The sequence below is a fragment of the Saimiri boliviensis genome, chromosome 5 (genome assembly GCF_048565385.1).
Source record: "Saimiri boliviensis isolate mSaiBol1 chromosome 5, mSaiBol1.pri, whole genome shotgun sequence".
NCBI classification, from domain to species: Eukaryota; Metazoa; Chordata; class Mammalia; order Primates; family Cebidae; genus Saimiri; species Saimiri boliviensis.
The window spans coordinates 103,685,163-103,707,201 of NC_133453.1; positions in this window are offsets into that span (position 1 = coordinate 103,685,163).

Here is a 22,039-nt window from a genome sequence, read left to right on the forward strand (position 1 = left end):
CAGTTCAGAAACCCTTTCTTTGGAGAATGCAGAAACAGTCATTTCCAGCCCTATAGAGGCATATAAGAGTTAGCAGTAAGAATGCGTTTAAAACACAGAAGACACTTCTTACAAATATGACCTGCTGTGTTTTGGTTCCTTATAAGAAGTTGCATCAATGTTTAGATTCAGCGAGTTAGAAACACGTTTCTTCTAAAAGCTGGGTTTGGACATTCCAGAATGGATGGGAGTGCAGGCTGTAAAGAGAAACACCTTGCTCTAAAACAAAAATGGAGCTATCTAGCAGAATGGTTGTCAATGTGTTCATTCAACTTCCAAAGGTAAACTGATGTGTGTTTGCAGCAGTTCAGAAACCCTTTCTTTGGAGAATGCAGAAACAGTCATTTCCAGCCCTATAGAGGCATATAAGAGTTAGCAGTAAGAATGCGTTTAAAACACAGAAGACCCGCTTCTTACAAACTGATCTGCTGTGTGTTTGTTCATATAAGGAAGTTGCATCTATGTTTAGATTCAGCCAGGTAGAAACACGTTCTTCTAAAAGCTGCATTTGGACATTCCCGAGTGGATGGTAGTACATGCTGTGAAGAGAAATATCTTGCTCTAAAACAAAAACGAAGCTATCTAGCAGAATGGTTGTCAATGTGTGCATTCATCTTCCAGAGTTAAACTCATGTGTGTTTGCAGCAGTTCAGAAACCCTTTCTTTGGAGAATGTAGAAACAGTCATTTCCAGCCATATAGTGGCATAGAAGAGTTAGCAGTAAGAATGCGTTTAAAACACAGTAGACCCGCTTCTTACAAACAGATCTGCTGTGTGTTGCTGACTTTTAGGAAGTTGATCTATGTTTAGATTCAGCGAGTTTGAAACAAGTTTCTTCTAAAAGCTACGTTTGGACAATCCAGTGTGGATGGGAGTACAGGCTGTAAAGAGAAATACCTTACTCTAAAGCTAAAAAAGGAGCTATCAAGTAGAATGGTTGTCAGTGTGTACATTCAACGTCCACAGTTAAGCTGATGTGAGTTTGCAGTAGTTCAGAAAAAATTTCTTTGGAGAATGTAGAAACAGACATTTCCAGGCCTATGGTGGTATATAAGAGTTAGCAGTAAGAATGCCTTTAAAACACAGAAGACCCGTATCTTAAAAACTGATCTGCTGTGTGTTGGTTCCTATTAGGAAGTTGCCTCTGTGTTTAGACTCAGTGAGTTAGAAACACATTTCTTCTGAAAGCTGCAATTGGATATTCCAGAGTGGATGGGATTACAGGCTGTAAAAAGAAATACCTTGATCTAAAACAAAAACAGAGCGATAGAGCACAATGGTTATCAATGTGTGCATTCATCTTTCAGAGATAAACAGATGTGTGTTTGCAGTAGTTCAAAAACCCTTTCTTTGGAGAACGTAGAAACAGTCATTTCCAGCCCTATAGTGGCATGGAAGAGTTAGCAGTAAGAATGAGTTAAAAACACAGTAGACCCACTTCCTACAAACTGATCTGCTGTGTGTTGGTTCCTTTTACGAAGTTGAATCTAAGTTTAGATTCAGGGAGTTTGAAACAAGTTTCTTCTAAAAGCTGCGTTTGGACATTCCAGTGTGGATGGCAGTACAGGCTGTAAAGAGAAATACCTTACTCTAAAACTAAAAAAGGAGCTATCAAGCAGAATGTTTGTCAATGTGTGCATTCAACGTCCATAGTTAAACTGAGGTGAGTTTGCAGCATTCAGACGCCGTTTTTTTGGAGAATGTAGAAACAGAGATTTCAACCCCTACGGTGGCATATAAGAGTTAGCAGTAAGAATGCCTTTAAAACACAGAAGACCCGCTTCTTACAAACAGATCTGCTGTGTGTTGGTTCCTTTTAGGAAGTTGCATCTGTGTTTAGATTCAGCGAGGTAGGTAGAAACACGTTTCTTCTAAAAGCTGACTTTGGATATTCCAGAGTGGATGGGAGTACAGACTGTAAAGAGAAGAACCTTGCTCTAAAACAAAAACGGAGCTATCTAGCTGAATGATTGTCAATGTGTGCATTCAATTTAGAGAGTTAAACTGATGTGTGTTTGCAGCAGTTGAGAAACCATTCTTCGGAGAAGGTAGAAACAGTCATTTCCTGCCCTAGAGAGGTATATGAGAGTAAGCAGAAAGAATGCTTTAAAACACAGAAGACCCGCTTCCTACAAACTGATCTGCTGTGTGTTGGTTCCTTTTAGGAAGTTGCATCTATGTTTAGATTCATCTCGGTAGAAACACGTTTCTTCTAAAAGCTGCGTTTCGACATTCCAGAGTGGATGGGAGTACAGGCTGTAAAGAGAAATACCTTGCTCTAAAACAAAAACGGAGCTATCCAGCAGAATGCTTGTCAATGTGTGCATTCAACGTCCAGAGTTAAACTGATGTGTGTATGCAGCAGTTCAGAAACCCTTTCTTCAGAGAATGTAGAAACAGTCATTTCCAGCTCTAGAGAGGCATATGAGAGTTAGCAGAAAGAATGCGTTTAAAACACAGGAGACCCGCTTCCTACAAACTGATCCGCTGTGTGTTGGTTCCTTTTAGGAAGTTGTATCTATGTTTAGATTCAGCTCCGTAGAAACATGTTTCTTCTAAAAGCTGCTTTTGGACATTCCAGAGTGGATGGCAGTACAGGCTGTAAAGAGAAATACCTTGTTCTAAAACAAAAATTGAGCTATCTAGCAGAATGGTTATCAAGGTGTGCATTCAACTTCCAGAGTTAAACTTATGTGTGTTTGCAGCAGTTAAGAAACCGTTTCTTCAGAGAATGTAGAAGCAGTCATTTCCTGCTCTAGAGAGGCATATGAGAGTTAGCAGAAAGAATGCGTTTAAAACACAGGAGATGCGCTTCCTACAAACTGATCTGCTGTGTGTTGGTTCCTTTTAGGAAGTTGCCTCTATGGTTTGATTCAGTGAGGTAGAAACACGTTTCTTCTAAAAGCTGCGTTTGGACATTCCAGAGAGAAGGGGAGTACAGGCTGTAAAGAAAAATACCTTTTTCTAAAACAAAAATGGAGCTATCTAGCAGAATGGTTGTCAATGTGTGCATTCAACTTCCAGAGTTAAACTTATGTGTATTTTAACCAGTTCAGAAACCCTTTCTTTGGAGAATGAAGAAACAATCATTTCCAGCTCTAGAGAGGCATATGAGAGTTAGCAGAAACAATGCGTTTAAAACCCAGAAGACCCGCTTCCTACAAACTGATCTATACTGTGTTGGTTCCTTTTAGGAAGTTGCATCTATGTTTAGATTCAGCTCGGTAGAAACACGTTTCTTCTAAAAGCTGCGGTTGGATATTCCAGTGGAGGGGAGTACAGGCTGTAAAGAGAAATACCTTTTTCTAAAACAAAAACGGAGCTATCTAGCAGAGTGGTTGTCAATGTGTGCATTCAACTTCCAGAGTTAAAGTGATGTGTGTTTGCAGCAGTTCAGAAACCCTTTCTTCAAAGAATGTAGAAACAGTCATTTCCAGCTCTAGAGAGGCATATGAGAGTTAGCTGACAGAATGCCTTTAAAACACAGAAGACCCGCTTCCTACAAATTGATCTGTTATGTGTTGGGTCCTTTTAGGAAGTTGCATCTATGTTTAGATTCAGCGAGGTAGAAACACGTTTCTTCTAAAAGATGCGTTTGGACATTGCAGAGTGGATGGGAGTACAGGCTGTAAAGAGAAACACCTTGCTCTAAAACAAAAACGGAGCTGTCTAGCAAATTGGTTGTAAATGTGTGCATTCAACTTCCACAGTGAAACTGATGTGCGTTTGAAGCAGTTCAGAAACCCTTTCTTCGGAGAATGTAGAAACAGTCATTTCCAGCTCTAGAGAGGCATATGAGAGTTAGCAGAAAGAATGCGTTTCAAACACAGAAGACCCGCTTCCTACAAACTGATCGGCTGTGTGTTGGTTCCTTTTAGGAAGTTGATTATATGTTTAGATTCAGCGAGGTAGAAACACGTTTCTTCTAAAAGCTGCGATTGGACATTCCAGAATGGATGGGAGTACAGGCTGTAAGGAGAAATACCTTGCTCTAAAACAAAAACGGAGCTATCTAGCAGAATGGTTTTCAATGTGTGCATTCAACTTCCAGAGGTAAACTGATGTGTGTTTGCAGCAGTTCAGAAACCCTTTCTTCGGAGAATGTAGAAACAGTCATTTCAGGCTCTAGAGAGGCATATGAGAGTTAGCAGAAAGAATGCGTTTAAAACACAGAAGACCCGCTTCCTACAAACTGATCTGCTGTGTGTTGGTTCCTTTTAGGAAGTTGCATTAATGTTTAGATTCAGCGAGGTAAAAACACGTTTCTTCTAAAAGCTGCGTTTGGACAATCAGGAGTGGATGGGAGTACAGGCTGTAAAGAGAAATACCTTGCTCTAAAACAAAAACGGAACTATCTAGCAGAATGGTTGTCAATGTGTACATTCAACTTCCAGAGATAAACTGACGTGTGATTGCAGCAGTTCAGAAACCCTTTCTTCAGAGAATGTAGAAATAGTCATTTCCAGCTCTAGAGAGACATATGAGAGTTAGCAGAAAGAATGCATTTAAAACACAAAAGACCCGCTTCCTACACACTGATCTGCTGTGTGTTGGTTCCTTTCAGGAAGTTGCATCTATGTTTAGATTCAGCGAGGTAGAAACACGTTTCTTCTCTTAGCTGCGTTAGGACATAACAGAGTGAATGGGAGTTCAGGCTGTAAAGAGAAATACCTTGCTCTAAAACAAAAACGGAGCTATCTAGCAGAATGGTTGTCAATGTGTGCATTCAACTTCCAGAGTTAAACTGATCTGTGTTTGCAGCAGTTGAGAAAACCTTTCTTCGAAGAATGTAGAAACAGTCATTTCCAGCTCTAGAGAGACATATGAGAGCTAGCAGAAAGAATGCGTTTAGAACAAAGAAGACCCGCTTCCTACAATCTGATCTGCTGTGTTTTGGTTTCTTTTAGGATGTCGCATCTATGTTTAGATTTAGCGAGGCAGAAACACGTTTCTTCTAAAAGCTGCATTTGGACATTCCAGGGTGGATGGTAGTACAGGCTGTAAAGAGAAATACCTTGCTCTAAAACAAAAACGGAGCTAACTAGCAGAATGGTGGTCAATGTGTGCATTCAACTTGCAGAGTTAAACTTATGTGTGTTTGCAGCAGTTGAGAAACCCTTTCTTCAGACAATGTGGAAACAGTCATTTCCAGCTCTGCAGAGGCATATGAGAGAAGAAAGAATGCGTTTAAAACACAGAAGAACCACTTCCTACAAACTGATCTGCTGTGTATTGGTTCCTTTTAGGAAGTTGCATCTATGTTTAGATTCAGCGAGGAAGAAACACGCTTCTTCCTAAAGCTGCGTTTGGACATTCCGGAGTGGATGGGAGTACAGGCTGTAAAGAGAAATACCTTGCTCTAAAACAAAAACGGAGCTATTTAGCATAATGGTTGTCAATGTGTGCATTCAACTTCCAGGGTTAACCTGATGTGTGTTTGCAGCAGTTGAAAAACCCTTTCTTTGGAGAATGTAGAAACAGTCATTTCCAGCTCTAGAGAGGCATATGAGAGTTAGCAGAAAGAATGCGTTTAAAACACTGAAGACCCGATTCCTACAAACTGATCTGCTGAGTGTTGGTTCCTTTTAGGAAGTTGCATCTACGTTTAGATTCAGCGACGTAGAAACACGTGTCTTCTAAAAGCTGCGTTAGGACATTCCAGAGTGGATGGGAGTAGACATTGTAAAGAGAAATACCTTGCTCTGAAACAAAAACGGATCTATCTCGCAGAATGGTTGCCAATATGTGCATGAAACTTCCAGATTTAAACTGATATGTGTTTGCAGCAGTTGACAAAGCATTTCTTCTGAGAATGTAGAAACAGTCATATTCAGCTCTAGAGAAGCTAATGGGAGCTAGCAGAAAAAATGCGTTTAAAACACAGAAGACCAGCTTCCTACAAACTAATCTGCTGTGTGTTGGTTCCTTTTAGGAAGTTGCAACTATGTTTAGATTCAGCGAGGTAGAAACACGTTTCTTCTAAAAGGTGCGTTTGGACATTGGATGGGAGTACAGGCTGTAAAGAGAAATACCTTCCTCTAATACAAAAACGGAGCTATCTAGCAGAATGGTGGTCAATGTGTGCATTCTACGTCCAGAGCTAAACTGACGTGTGTTTGCAGCAGTTGGGAAACCCTTTCTTCGGAGAATGTAGAAACAGTCACTTCCAGCTCTAGAGAAGCATATGAGAGTTAGCAGAAAGAAAGCGTTTAAAACACAGAAGACCCGCTTCCTACCAACTGATCTACTGTGTGTTGGTTCCTTTTAGGACGTTGCATCTATATTTAGATTCAGCGAGGTAGAAACACGTTTCTTCTAAAAGCTGCGTTTGGACATTCCAGAGTGGATGAAAGTACAGGCTGTAAAGAGAAATACCTTGCTCTAAAACAAAAATGGAGCTAACTAGCAGAAGGGTGGTCAATGCGTGCATTCAACTTCCAGAGTAAACCTGATGTGTGTTTGCAGCAGTTGAGAAAACCTTTCTTCGAAGAATGTAGAAACAGTCATTTCCAGCTCTAGAGAGACATATGAGAGCTAGCAGAAAGAATGCGTTTAGAACAAAGAAGACCCGCTTCCTACCATCTGATCTGCTGTGTTTTGGTTTATTTTAGGATGTTGCATCTATGTCTAGATTCAGCGAGGCAGAAACCCGTTTCTTCTAAAAGCTGCATTTGGACATTCCAGGGTGGATGGTAGTACAGGCTGTAAAGAGAAATACCTTGCTCTAAAACAAAAATGGAGATAACTAGCAGAATGATTGACAATGTGTGCATTCAACTTGTAGAGTTAAACTGATGTGTGTTTGCAGCAGTTGAGAAACCCTTTCTTCAGACAATGTGGAAACAGTCATTTCCAACTCTGCAGAGGCATATGAGAGTTAGAAGAAAGAATGCGTTTAAAACACAGAAGAACCACTTCCTGCAAACTGATCTGCTGTGTGTTGGTTCCTTTTAGGAAGTTGCATCTATGTTTAGATTCAGCGAGGAAGAAACACGTTTCTTCTAAAAGCTGCGTTTGGACATTCCGGAGTGGATGGGAGTACAGGCTGTAAAGAGAAATACCTTGCTCTAAAACAAAAACGGAGCTATCTAGCAGAATGGTTGTCAATGTGTGCATTCAACTTCCATGGTTAACCTGATGTATGTTTGCAGCAGTTGAGAAACCCTTTCTTCGGAGAATGTAGAAACAGTCATTTCCAGCTCTAGAGAGGCATATGAGAGTTAGCAGAAAGAATGCGTTTAAAACACTGAAGACCCGCTTCCTACAAACTGATCTGCTGAGTGTTGGTTCCTTTCAGGAAGTTGCATCTACGTTTAGATTCAGCGACGTAGAAACACGTTTCTTCTAAAAGCTGCGTTAGGACAATCCAGAGTGGATGGGAGTAGACATTGTAAAGAGAAATACCTTGCTCTAAAACAAAAACGGATCTATCTGGCAGAATGGTTGTCAATATGTGCATGAAACTTCCAGAGTTAAACTGATGTGTGTTTGCAGCAGTTGAGAAAGCATTTCTTCTGAGAATGTAGAAACAGTCAGTTTCAGCTCTAGAAAAGCAAATGGGAGTTAGCAGAAAATATGCGTTTAAAACACAGAAGACCAGCTTCCTACAAACTGATCTGCTGTGTGTTGGTTCCTCTTAGGAAGCTGCAACTATCTTTAGATTCAGCTAGGTAGAAACACGTTTCTTCTAAAAGCTGCGTTTGGACATTCCATAGTGGATGGGAGTACAGGCTGTAATTAGAAATATGATGCTCTAAAACAAAAACAGAGCTATCTAGCAAAATGGTTGTCAATGTGTGCATTCAACTACCAGAGTTAAACTGATGTGTGTTTGCAGCAGTTGAGAAACCCTTTCTTCAAAGAATGTAGAAACAGTCATTTCCAGCTCTAGAGAGGCAAGTGAGAGTTAGCAGAAAGAAAGCGTATAAAACACAGAAGAGCCGCTTCCTACAAACTGATCGGCTGTGTGTTGCTTCCTTTTAGGAAGTTGCATCTATGTTTAGATTCAGCGAGGTAGAAACACGTTTCATCTAAAAGCTGCGTTTGGACATTCCAGAGTGGATGGGAGTACAGGCTGTAAAGAGAAATACCTTGCTCTAAAACAAAAACGGAGCCATCTAGCAGAATGGTTGTCAATGTGTGCATTCAAGTTCCAGACTTAAACTGATGTGTGTTTGCAGCAATTCAGAAACCCTTTCTTCGGAGAATGTAGAAACAGTCATTTCCAGCTCTAAAGAGGCATACGAGAGTTAGCAGAAAGAATGCGTTTAAAACAAAGAAGACCCGCTTCCTACAAACTGATCAGCTATGTGTTGGTTCCTTTTAGGAAGTTACATCTATATATAGATTCAGCGAGGTAGAAACACGTTTCCTCTAAAAGCTGCGTTTGGATATTCCAGAGTGGATGGGAGTACAGGCTGTAAAGAGAAATACCTGGCTCTAATACAAAAACGGAGCTATCTAGCAGAATGGTGGTCAATGCGTGAATTCAACTTCGAGAGCTAAACTGAACTGTGTTTGCAGCAGTTGAGAAACCCTTTCTTCGGAGAACGTAGTAACAGTCATTTCCAGCTATGAAGAGGCATATGAGGGTTAGCAGAAAGAATGCGTTTAAAACACAGAAGAACCACTTCTTACAAACTGATCTGCTGTGTGTTGGTTCCTTTTAGGAAGTTGCATCTATGTTTAGATTCAGCGAGGTAGAAACACGTTTCTTCTAAAAGCTGCGTTTGGACATTCCAGAATGGATGGGAGTACAGGTTGTGAAGAGAAATACCTTGCTCTAAAACAAAAAAGGAGCTATTTAGCATAATGGTTGTCAATGTGTGCATTCAACTTCCAGAATTTACCTGATGTGTGTTTGCAGCATTTGAGAAACCCTTTCTTCGGAGAATGTAGAAACAGTCATTTCCAGTTCTAGAGAGGCATATGAGAGTTAGCAGAAAGAATGCGTTTAAAACCCTGAAGACCCGCTCCCTACAAACTGATCTGCTGAGTTTTGGTTCCTTTTAGGAAGTTGCATCTATGTTTAAATTCAGCGAGGCAGAAACACGTTTCTTCTAAAAGCTGCGTTTGGACATTCCAGAGTGGATGGGAGAACCGGCTGTAAAGAGAAATACCTTGCTCTAAAACCAAAACGGAGCTATGTAGCAGAATGGTTGTCAATGTGTGTATTTAACTTCCCGAGTTAACCTTAGGTGTGTTTGCAGCAGCTCTGACACCCTTTCTTTGGAGAATGTAGAAACAGTCATTTCCTGCCCTAGAGACGCAAATAAGAGTTAGCAGTAAGAATGCGTTTAAAACACGGAAGACTAGCTTCTTACAAAATCATCTGTTGTGTGTTGGTTCCTTTTAGGAAGTTGCATCTATGTTTAGATTCAGCGAGGTAGAAACAGGTTTCTTCTAAAAGCTGCGTTTGGTCATTCTAGATTGGATGGGAGAACAGGGTGTAAAGAGAAATACCTTGCTCTAAAACCAAAACGGAGTTACATAGCAGAATGGTTGTCAACGTGTGTATTCAACTTCCAGAGTTAAACTGATGTGTGCCTGCAGAAGTTCAGAAACACTTTCATTGGAGAATGTAGAAGCCGTCATTTCCAGCCCTACAGACGAATATAAGAGTTAGCAGTAAGAATGTGTTTAAAACACAGAAGACCCGCTTCTTACAAACTCATCTGCTGTGTGTTGGTTCCTTTTAGGAAGTTGCATCTATGTTTACATTCAACGAGGTAGAAACACGTTTCTTCTAAAAGCTGCGTTGGGACATTCCAGAGTGGATTGGAGAACAGCCTGTAAAGAGAAATTTCTTAATCTAAAACCCAAACGTAGCTATCTAGCAGAAGGATTGTCAATGTGTGCATTCAACTTCCTTAGTTAAACTGATGTGTGTTTGCAGCAGTTCATAAACCCTTTCTTTGGAGAATGTAGAAACTGTCATTTCCAGCCTTAGATATGCATATAAGTGTTAGCAGTAATAATGCCTTTAAAACACAGAAGACCCACTTCTTACAAACTGATCTGCTGTGTGTTGGTTCCTTTTAGGAAGTTGCATCTATATTTAGATTCAGCGAGGTAGAAACACGTTTCTTCTAAAAGCTGCATTTGGACATTCCAGAGTGGAAGGGATAACAGGCTGTAAAGAGAAATAGCTTTCTCTAAAACCAAAATGGAAGTATCTAGCAGAATGGATGTCAATGTGTGTATTCAACTTCCAGAGATAAATTGATGTGTGTTTGCAGCAGTTTAGAAACCTTTTCTATGGAGAATGTAGAAACAGTCATTTCCAGCCCCAGAGATGCATATGAGAGGTAGCAGTTAGAATGCGTTTAAAACACAGAAAACCCACTTCTTACAAACTCATCTGCTGTTTGTTGGTTTTCATTATGCAGTTGCATCTATACTTAGATTCAGCGAGGTAGAAACACGTTTCTTCTAAAAGCTGCGTTTGGACATTCCAGAGTGGATGGGAGAACAGGCTGTAAAGAGAAATACTTTGCTCTAAAACCAAAACGGAGCTATCTAGCACAATGGTTGTCAATGTGTGTATTCAACTTCCAGAGTTAAACTGAGGTGTGTTTGCAGCAGCTCAGAATCCCTTTCTTTGGAGAATGTAGAAACACTCATTTCCAGCCCTAGAGACGCCTGTAAGAGTTAGCAGTAAGAGTGTGTTTAAAACACAAAAGACCCGCTTCTTAAAAATTCATCTGCTCTGTGTCAGTTCCTTTTAGAAAGTTGCATCTATGTTTAGATTCAGCGAGGTAGAAACACGTTTCTTCTAACAGCTGCGTTTGGACATTCCAGAGTGGATGGGAGAACAGGCTTTAAAGAGAAATACCTTGCTCTAAAACGAAAACGGAACTATCTAGCAGAATGGTTGTCAATGTGTGTATTCAACTTCCATTGTTAAACTGATGTGTGTTTGCAGCAGTTCAGAAACCCTTTCTTTGTAGAATGTAGAAGCAGACCATTCAAGCCCTAGAGAAGCATATAAGAGCTAGCAGTAAGTATGCGTTTAAAACACAGAAGACCCTCTTCTTACAAACTCATCTGCTGTGTGTTGGTTCCATTTAGGAAGATGCATCTTTGTTTAGATTCAGCGAGGTAGAAACACGTTTCTTCTAAAAGCTGCGTTTGGATCTTACAGAGTGGATGGGAGAACAGGTTGTAAAGAGAAATGCCTTGTTCTAAAATCAAAACGGAACTATGAAGCAAAATGGCTGTCAATGTGTGTATTCAAATTCCAGAGTTAAAGTGATGTGTGTTTGCAGCAGTTCAGAAACCCTTTCTTTGGAGAATGTAGAAACAGTCATTTCCAGCTATAGAGACGCATATAAGGGTTAGCAGTAAGAATGCGTTTAAAACACAGAAGACCGCTTCGTGCAAACTAATCTGCTGTGTGTTGGTTCTTTTTAGGAAGTAGCATCTATGTTTAGATTCAGCGAGGTAGAAACACGTTTCTTCTAAAAGCTGCGTTTGGACATTCCAGAGTAGATGGGAGAACAGGCTGTAAAGAGAAATACCTTGCTCTAAAACCAAAACGGAGCTATCTAGCAGAATGGTTGTCAATATGTGTATTCAACTTCCAGAGCTAAAGTGATGTGTGTTTGCAGCAGTTCAGAAACCCTTTCTTTGGAGAATGTAGAAACAGTCATTTCCAGCCCTAGAGACGCATATAACAGCAGTAAGAATGCGTTTAAAACACAGAAGACCCACTTCGTACAAACTCATCTGCTGTGACTTGGTTCCTTTTAGGAACTTACATCTATGTTTAGATTCAGCGAGGTAGAATCACGTTTCTTCTAAAAGCTGCGTTTGGACCTTCCAGAGTGGATGGGAGAAAAGGCTGTAAAGAGAAATACCTTGCTCTAAAACCAAAACGGAGCTATCTAACAGAATGGTTGTCAATGTGTGCATTCAACTTCCAGAGATAAAGTGATGTGTGTTTGCAGCAGTTCAGAAACCCTTTCTTTAGAGAATGTAGAAACAGTCATTTCCAACCCTAGAGACCCATATAAGAGTTAGCAGTTAGAAAGCGTTTAAAACACAGAAGAACCACTTCGTACAAACTCATCTGCTGTGTGTTGGTATCTTTTAGGAAGTTGCATATATGTTTAGATTCAGCGAGCTAGAAACACGTTTCTTCTAAAAGCTGCCTTTGGGCATTCCAGAGTAGATTTTTGAACAGGCTGTAAAGAGAAATACCTTACTCTAAAACCAAAACGGAGCTATCTAGCAGACTGGTTGTCAATGCGTGTATTCAACTTCCAGAGTTAAAGTGATGAATGTTTGCAGCAGCTCAGAAACCCTTCCTTTGGACAATGTAGAAACAGTCATTTCCAGCCCTAGAGACGCATATAAGAGTTAGCAGTAAGAATGCGTTTAAAACACAGAAGACCGGCTTCGTACAAACTCATCTGTTGTGTGTTGGTTCCTTTTTGGAAGTTGCATCTATGTTTAGATTCGGCGAGGTAGAAACACGTTTCTTCTAAAAGCTGCGTTTGGACATTCCAGCGTGGATGGGAGAAGAGGCTGTAAAGAGAAATACCTTGCTCTAAAACCAAAACGGAGCTATCAAGCAGAATGGTTGTCAATGACTGTATTCAACTTCCAGAGATAAACTGATGTGTGTTTGCAGCAGTTCAGAAACCCTTTCTTTGGAGAATGTAGAAACAGTCATTTCCAGCCCTAGAGACGCATATAAGACTTAGCAGTAAGAATGCGTTAAAAACACAGAAGACCCGCTTTGTACAAACTCATCTGCTGTGTGTTGGTTCCTTTTAGGAAGTTGCATCTATGTGTAGATTCAGCGAGGTAGAAACACGTTTCTTCTAAAAGCTGCGTTTGGACATTCCAGAGTGGATGGGAAACAGGCTGTAAAGAGAAATATCTTGTTCTAAAACCAAAACGGAGCTATCTAGCAGAATGGTTGTCAATGTGTGTATTCAAACTCCAGAGTTAAAGTGATGTGTGTTTGCAGCAGTTCAGAAACCCTTTCTTTGGAGAATGTAGAAACAGTCATTTCCAGCCCTAGAGATGCACATAAGAGTTAGCAGTAAGAATCCGTTTAAAACACAGAAGACCCGCTTCGAACAAACTAATCTGCTGTGTTTTGGTTTTCTTTAGTTAGTTGCATCTATGTTTAGATTCAACGAAGTAGAAACACGTTTCTTCTAAAAGCTGCGTTTGGACATTCCAGAGCGGATGGGAAAACAGTCTGTAAAGAGAAATACCTTGCTCTAAAAGCAAAACGGAGCTATCTAGCAGAATGGTTGTCAATGTCTGTATTCAACTTCCAGAGTTAAACTGATGTGTGTTGGCAGCAGTTCAGAAACCCTTTCTTTGGAGAATGTAGAAACAGTCATTTCCAGCCCTAGAGACGCATATAAGAGTTAGCATTAAGAATGCGTTTAAAACACAGAAGACCCGCTTCCTACAAACTCATCTGCTGTGTGTTGGTTTTCTTTGGGTAGTTGCATCTATGTTTAGATTCAGCGAGGTAGAAACACATTTCTTCTAAAAGCTGCGTTTGGACATTCCAGAGTGGATAGGAGAACAGGCTGTAAAGAGAAATACCTTGCTCTAAATCCAAAACGGAGCTATCTAACCGAATGGTTGTCAATGTGTGTATTCAACTTCCAGAGATAATCTGACCTGTGTTTGCAGCAGCTCAGAACCTCTTTCTTTGGAGAATGTAGAAACAGTCCTTTCCAGCCGTAGAGACCCATATAAGAGTTAGCAGTAAGAATGGGTTTAAAACACAGAAGACCCGCTTCCTACAAACTCATCTACTGTGTGTTGATTCCTTTTAGGAAGTTGCATCTATGTTTAGATTCAGCGAGGTAGAAACACGTTTCTTCTAAAAGCTGCATTTGCACATTCCAGAGTGGATGGGAGAACAGGTTGTAAAGAGAAATACCTTTCTCTAAAACCAAAATGGAGCTATCTAGCAGAATGGTTGTCAATGTGTGTATTCAACTTCCAGAGTTAAACTGATGTGTGTTTGCAGCAGCTCAGAAACCCTTTCTTTGGAGAATGTAGAAACAGTCATTTCCAGCCCTAGAGACACATATAAAAGTTTGCAGTAAGAATGCGTTTAAAACACAGAAGACCTGCTTTGTACAAACTCATCTGCCCTGTGTTGGTTCCTTTTAGGAACTTGCATCTATGTTTAGATTCCGCAAGGTAGAAACAAGTTTCTTCAAAAAGCGGCGTTTGGACATTCCAGAGTGGATGGGAGAACAGGCTGTAAAGAGAAATACCTTGCTCTGAAACCAAAACGGAGGAATCTAGCAGAATGGTTGTCAATGTGTGTATTCAACTTCCAGAGTTAAACTGATGTGTGTTTGCAGCAGCTCAGAAGCCCTTCCTTTGGAGAATGTAGAAACAGTCATATCCAGCCCAAGAGACCCATATAACAGCAGTAAGAATGCGTTTAAAACACAGAAGACCCACTTCGTACAAACTCATCTGCTGTGTCTTGCTTCCTTTTAGGAACTTGCATCTATGTTTAGATTTAGCGAGGTAGAAACACGTTTCTTCTAAAAGCTGCGTTTGGACATTCCAGAGTGGATGGGAGAACAGAACGTAGAGAGAAATACCTTGCTGCAACACCAAAACGGAGCTATACAGCAGAATGGTTGTAAATGTGTGTATTTAACTTCCAGAGCTAAACTCATGTGTGTTTGCAGCACTTCAGAAACCTTTTCGTTGGAAAATGTAGAAACAGACTTTTCCAGCCCTATAGACGCATATAAGAGTTAGCAGTAAGAAGGCGTTTAAAACACAGAAGAGCCGCTTCGTACAAACTCATCTGCTGTGTGCTGGTTCCTTTTAGGAAGTTGCATCTTTGTTTGCAATCAGCGAGTTAGAAACAACTTTCTTCTAAAAGCTGCGTTTGGACATTCCAGTGTGGATTGGACAACAGGTTGTAAAGAGAAATATCTTGCTCTAAAACCAAAATGGAGCTATCTAGCAGAATGGTTGTCAATGTGTGTATTGAACATCCAGAGTGAAACTCATGTGTGTTTGCAGCAGTTCAGAAACCCTTTCTTTGGAGAATGTAGAAACAGTCATTTCCACCCTAGAGACGCATATAAGAGTTAGCAGTAAGAATACGTTTAAAACACAGAAAACCCACTGCGTACAAACTCAACTGCTGTGTGTTGGTTTCTTTTAGGAAGTTGCATCTATGTTTGGATTCAGCGAGGTAGAAACACGTTTCTAATAAAAGCTGGGTTTGGACATTCCACAGTGGATGGGAGAACAGGCTGTAAAGAGAAATACCTTGCTCTAAAACCAAAACAGAGCTATCTAGCAGAATGGTTTGTCAATGTGTGCATTCAATTTCCAGAGTTAAACTGATGTGGGTTTGCAGCAGGTCAGAAACCCTTTCTTTGGAGAATGTAGAAACAGTCATTTCCAGCCCTAGAGATGCATATAAGAGTTAGCAGAAAGAAAGCGTTTAAAATACAGAAGACCCGCTTCGTACAAACTCATCTGCTGTGTGTAGGTTCCTTTTAGCAAGTTGCATCTATGTTTAGATTCAGCGAGGTAGAAACACGTTTCTTGTAAAAGCTGTGTTTGGACATTCCCGAGTGAATGGGAGAACAGGCTGTAAAGAGATATACCTTGCTCTAAAACCAAAACAGAGCTATCTAGCAGAATGGTTTGTCAATGTGTGCATTCTACTTCCAGAGTTAAACTGATGTGTGTTTGCAGCAGTTAAGAAACACTTTACTTGGAGAATGTAGAAACAGTCATTTCCAGCCCTAGAGACGCATATAAGAGTTAGCATTAATAATGCGTTTAAAACACAGAAGACCCTCTTCGTACAAACTATTCTACTGTGTGTTGGTTCCTTTTAGGAAGTTGGTTCTATGTTTGTATTCAGCGAGGTAGAAACACGTTTCTTCTAAAAGCTGCGATTGGACATTCCAGAGTGGATGGGAGAACAGGTTGTAAAGAGAAATATCTTGGTCTAAAACCAAAACAGAGCAATCTAGCAGAATGGTTGTCAATGTGTGTATTCAACATCCAGAGATAAACTCATGTGTGCTTGCAGCAGTTCAGAAACCCTTTCTTTGGAAAATGTACAAACAGTCACTTCCAGCACTAGAGACGCATATAAGAGTTAGCAGTAAGATTGCGTTTAAAACACAGAAGACCACTTTCGTACAAACACATCTGCTGTGTGTTGGTTCCTTTTAGGAAGTTGCACCTACGTTTATATTCAGCGAGGTAGAAACAGGTTTCTTGTAAAAGTTTCCTTTTGACATTCCAGAGTGGATGGGATAACAGGCTGTAAAGAGAAATACCTTGCTCTAAAATCAAAACGGAGCTATCTAGCAAAATGGTTGTCAATGTGTGTATTCAACTTCCAGAGATAATCTCATGTTTGTTTGCAGCAGTTCAGAAACCCTTTCTTTGGAGACTGTAGAAAAAGTAATTTCAAGCCCTAGAGCCGAATATAAGAGTTAGGAGTAAGAATGCGTTCAAAACACAGAAGACCCGCTTCGTACAAACTCATATGCTGTGTGTTGGTTCCTCTTAGGGAGTTTCATCTATGCTTAGATTCAGCGAGGTAGAAACACGTTGCTTCTAAAAGCTGCGTTTAGACATTCCAGAGTGGATGTGAGAACAGGCTGTAAAGAGAAATACCTTGCTCTAAAACCAAAACGGAGCTACCTAGCAGAATGGTTGTCAATGTGTGTATTCAACATCCAGAGTTAAACTCATGTGTGTTTGTAGCAGATCAGAAAAACTTTCTTTGGAGAATGTAGAAACAGTCATTTCGAGCCCTAGAGATGCATATAAGAGTTAGCAGTAAGAAGGCGTTTAAAACACAGAAGAACCCCTTCGTACAAACTCATCTCCTATGTCTTGGTTCCTTTTAGGAAGTTGCATCTATGTTTAGATTCAGCGAGGGAGAAACACGTTTCTTGTAAAAGCTGCGTTTGGACATTCCCGAGTGGATGGGAGAACAGGCTGTAAAGAGAAATATCTTGCTCTAAAACAAAAATGGAGCTATCTAGCAGAATGGTTGTCAATGTGTGTATTCAACTTTCACAGTTAAAGTGATGTGTGTTTGCAGCAGTACATAAACCCTTTCTTTGGAGAATGTGGAAACAGTCATTTCCAGCTCTAGAGACGCATATAAGTGTTAGCAGTAAAAATGCGTTCAAAATACAGAAGACCCGCTTCGTACAAACTCATCTGCTTTGTGTTGGTTCCTTTTAGCTAGTTGCATCTAGGTTTAGATTCAGCAAGGTAGAAACAAGTTTATTCTAAAAGCTGCGTTTGGACATTCCAGAGTGGATGGGAGAACAGGCTGTAAAGCTAAATATCTTGGTCTAAAACCAAAAAAGAGCTATCTAGCAGAATGTTTGTCAATGTGTGTATTCATCATCCAGAGTTAAACTCATGTGTGTTTGCAGCAGTTCAGAAACCGTTTCTTTGGAGAATGTAGAAACAGTTACTTACAGCCCTAGAGATGCGTATAAGAGGTAGCTGTAAGAATGCGTTTAAAACACAGAAGTCCCCCTTCGTACAAACTCATGTGCTGTGTGTTGGTTCCGTTTAGGAAGTTGCATCTATGTTTAGATTCAGCGAAGTAGAAACACGTTTCTTCTAAAAGCTGCGTTTGGACATTCCAGAGTGGATGGGAGAACAGGCTGTAAAGAGAAATATCTTGGTATAAAACCAAAACAGAGCAATCTAGCAGAATGGTTGTCAATGTGTGTATTCAACATCCAGAGTTAAACTGACGTGTGTTTGCAGCAGTTCAGAAACCCTTTCTTTGTAGAATGTAGAAACAGTCATTTCCAGCCTTAGAGACGCATTTAAGAGTTAGCAGTAAGAATGCGTTTAAAACACAGAATACCCGCTTCGTACAAATTCATCTGCTGTGGGTTTTTTCCTTTTAGGAAGTTGCATCTATGTTTAGATTCAGCGAGGTAGAAACACGTTTCTTCTGAAAGCTGCGTTTGGACATTCTAGAGTGGATGGGAGAACAGGCTGTAAAGAGAAACACATTGCTCTAAAACCAAAACGGAGCTATCTAGCAAAATGGTTGACAATGTGTGTATTCAACTTCCACAGTTAAACTCATGTGTGTTTGCAGGAGTTCAGAAACGCTTTCTTTGGATAATGTAGAAACTGTCATTTCCAGCCCTAGAGACGCATATAAGAGGTAGCAGTAAGAATGCGTTTAAAACACAGAAGTCCCGCTTCGTACAAACTCATCTGCTGAGTGTTGGTTCATATTAGGAAGTTGCATCTATGTTTAGATTTAGCGAGGTAGAAATACGTTTCTTCTAAAAGCTGCCTTTGGACATTTCAGAATGGATGGGAGAGCATGCTGTAAAGAAAAATATCTTGCTCTAACACCAAAACGGAGCTATCGAATAGAATGGTTGTCAATGAGTGTATTCAACTTCCAAAGTTAAACTCATGTGTTTTTGCAGCAGTTCAGAAACCTTTTCTTTGGAGAATGTAGAAACAGTCATTTCCAGCCCCAGAGACGCATATAAGAGTCAGCAGTAAGAATGCGTTTAAAACACAGAAGACCGGCTTCGTACAAACTCATCTGCGGTGTGTTGGTTCCTTTTAGGAAGTTGCATCTATGTTTAGATTCAGCGAGGTAGAAACACGTTTCTTGTAAAAGCTGCGTTTGGACTTTCCAGAGTCGATGGGAGAACAGGCTGTGAAGAGAAATACCTTGCTCTAAAACCGAAACGGAGCTGTCTAGCAGAAGGGTTGTCAATGTGTGTATTCAACTTCCAGAGATAAATTCATGTGTGTTTTCAGCAGTTCAGAAACCTTTTCCTTGGAGAATGTAGAAACAGTTATTTCCAGCCCCAGAGACGCATATAAGAGTTAGCAGTAAGAATGCGTTTAAAACACAGAAGACCCGCTTCGAACAAACACATCTGCTGTGATTTGGTTCCTTTTAGGAAGTTGCATCTATGTTTGGATTTAACGAGGTAGAAACACGTTTCTTCTAAAAGCTGCGTTTGGACATTCCAGAGTGGATGGGAGAACAGGCTGTAAAGAAAAATACCTTACTCTAAAACCAAAACGGAGCTATCTAATAGAATGGTTGTAAGTGTGTTTATTCAACTGCAAGAGTTAAACTGATGTGTGTTTGCAGCAGTTCAGAAACTCTTTCTTTGGAGAATGTAGAAACAGTCATTTCCAGCCATATAGAGGCATATAAGAGTTAGCAGAAAGAATGCGTTTAAAACACAGAAGACCCGCTTCGTACAAAATCATCTGCTGTGTGTTGGTTCCCTTTAGGAAGTTGCATCTATGTTTAGATTCAGCGAGGTAGAAATACGTTTCTTCTAAAAGCTGCGTTTGGTCATTCTAGAGTGGATGGGAGAACAGGCTGTAAAGAGAAATATCTTCCTCTAAAACCAAAACGGAGCTATCTAGCAGAATGATTGTCAATGTGTTTATTCAACCTCCAGAGTTAAACTCAGGTGTTTTTGCAGCAGTTCAGATACCCTTTCTTTGGAGAATGTAGAAAGAGTTATTTCCAGCCCTAGGGACGCATTTAAGAGTTAGCAATAAGAATGTGTCTAAAACACAGAAGACCCGCTTCGTACAGACTCATCTGCTGTGTGTTGGTTCCTTTTAGGAAGTCGCATCTATGTTCAGATTCGGCGAGGTTGAAACACGTTTCTTCTAAAAGCTGCGTTTGCACATTCCAGAGTGGATGGGAGAACAGGCTGTAAAGAGAAATACCTTGCTCTAAAACCAAAACGGAATTATCTAGCATAATGGTTGTCAAGGTGTGTATTCAACTTCCAGAGTTAAACTCATATGTTTTTGCAGCAGTTCAGAAACCCTTTCTTTGGAGAATGTAGAAACAGTCATTTCCAGCCCTAGAGACGCATATAAGAGTAACCAGTAAGAATGCGTTTCAAACACAGAAGAACCGCTTCGTACAAACTGATGTTCTGTGTGTTATTTCCTTTAAGGAAGTTGCATCTATATTTTGATTCAGCGAGGTAGAAACACGTTTCTTCTAAAAGCTGAGTTTGGACATTCTAGAGTGGAAGGGAGAATAGACTGTAAAGAGGAGTACTTTGCTCTAAAACCAAAACGGAGCTATCTAGCAGAATGGTTGTCAATGTGTGTATTCAACTTCCAGAGATAAACTGATATGTCTTTGTAGCAGTTCAGAAACCCTTTCTTTGGAGAATGTAGAAACAGTCATTTCCAGCCCTAGAGACGCATATAAGAATTAGCAGTAAGAATGCGTTTAAAACACAGAAGTCCCGCTTTGTACAAACTCATCTGCTGTGTGTTGGTTCCGTTTAGGAAGTTGCATCTATGTTTAGATTCAGCCAGATAAAAAAAAACGTTTCTTCTAAAAGCTCCGTTTGGACATTCCAGAGTGGATGGGAGAACAGGCTGTACAGAGAAATACCTTACTCTAAAACCAAAACGAAGCTATCTAATAGAATGGTTGTCAATGTGTTTATTCAACTGCCAGAGTTAAACTGATGTGTGTTTGCAGCAGTTCAGAAACACTTTCTTTGGAGAATGTAGAAACAATCATTTCCAGCCATATAGAGGCATATAAGAGTTAGCAGTAAGAATGCGTTTAAAACACAGAAGACCCGCTTCGTACAAAATCATCTGCTGTGTGTTGGTTCCTTTTAGGAAGGTGCATCTATGTTTAGATTCACCGATGTAGAAATACGTTTCTTCTAAAAGCTGCGTTTGGTCATTCTAGAGTGGATGGGAGAACAGGCTATAAAGAGAAATACCTTGCTCTAAAACCAAAACGGAGCTATCTAGCAGAATGGTTGTCAATGTGTGTATTCAACTTAAAGAGTTAAACTCATGTTTGTTTGCAGCAGTTCAGAAACCCTTTCTTTGGAGAATGTAGAAACAGTCATTTCCAGCCATAGAGACGCATATAAGAGTTTGAAGTAAGAATGCGATTAAAACACAGAAGACCTGCTTGGTACACACTCATCTGCCTTGTGTTGGTTCCTTTTAGGAAGTTGCATCTATGTTTAGATTCAGAGAGGTAGAAACACGTTTCTTCTAAAAGCTGCGTTTGGACATTCCAGAGTGGATGGGAGTACAGAGTGTAAAAAGAAATACCTTGCTCTAAAACAAAAACGGATCTATCTAGCATAATGGTTGTCAATGTGTGTATTCAACTTCCACAGTTTAAGTGAAGTGTGTTTGCAGCAGTTCAGAAACGCTTTCTTTGAAGAATGTAGAAACAGTCATTTCCAGCCCTAGAGACACATATAAGGGTTATCAGTAAGAATGCCTTCAAAACACAGATGACCCGCTTCATACAAACTCATCTGCTGTGTGTTGGTTCCTTTTAGGAACTTGCACCTATGTTTAGATTCAGCGAGGTAGAAACACGTTTCTTCTAAAAGCTAGGTTTGGACATTCCAGAGCGGATGGGAGAACAGGCTGTAAAGAGAAATACCTTGCTCTAAAACCAAAACGGAGCTCTCTAGCCGAATGGTTGTCAATGCGTGTATTCAACTTCCAGAGTTTAAGTGATGTGTGTTTCCATCTGTTCAGAAACCCTTTCTTTGGAGAATGTAGAAACAGTCATTTCCAGCCCTAGAGACGCATATAAGGGTTAGGAGTAAGAATACGTTTAAAACACAGAAGACCCGCTTCGTACAAACTCATCTGCTGTGTGTTGGTTCCTTTTAGGAAGTTGCATCTATGTTTAGATTCAGCGAGGTAGAACACGTTTCTTCTAAAAGCTGCGTTTGGACTTTCCAGAGTGGATGGGAGAACAGGCTGTAAAGAGAAATACCTTGCTCTAAAACCAAAACGGAGCTATCTAGCAGAATGGTTGTCAATGTGTGTATTCAACTTCCAGAGTTAAACTCATGTGTGTTTGCAGCAGTTCATAAACCCTCTCTTTGGAGAATGTAGAAACAGTCATTTCCAGCCCTAGAGACGCATATAAGAGTTAGCAGTAAGAAAGCGTTTAAAACACAGAAGACCCGCT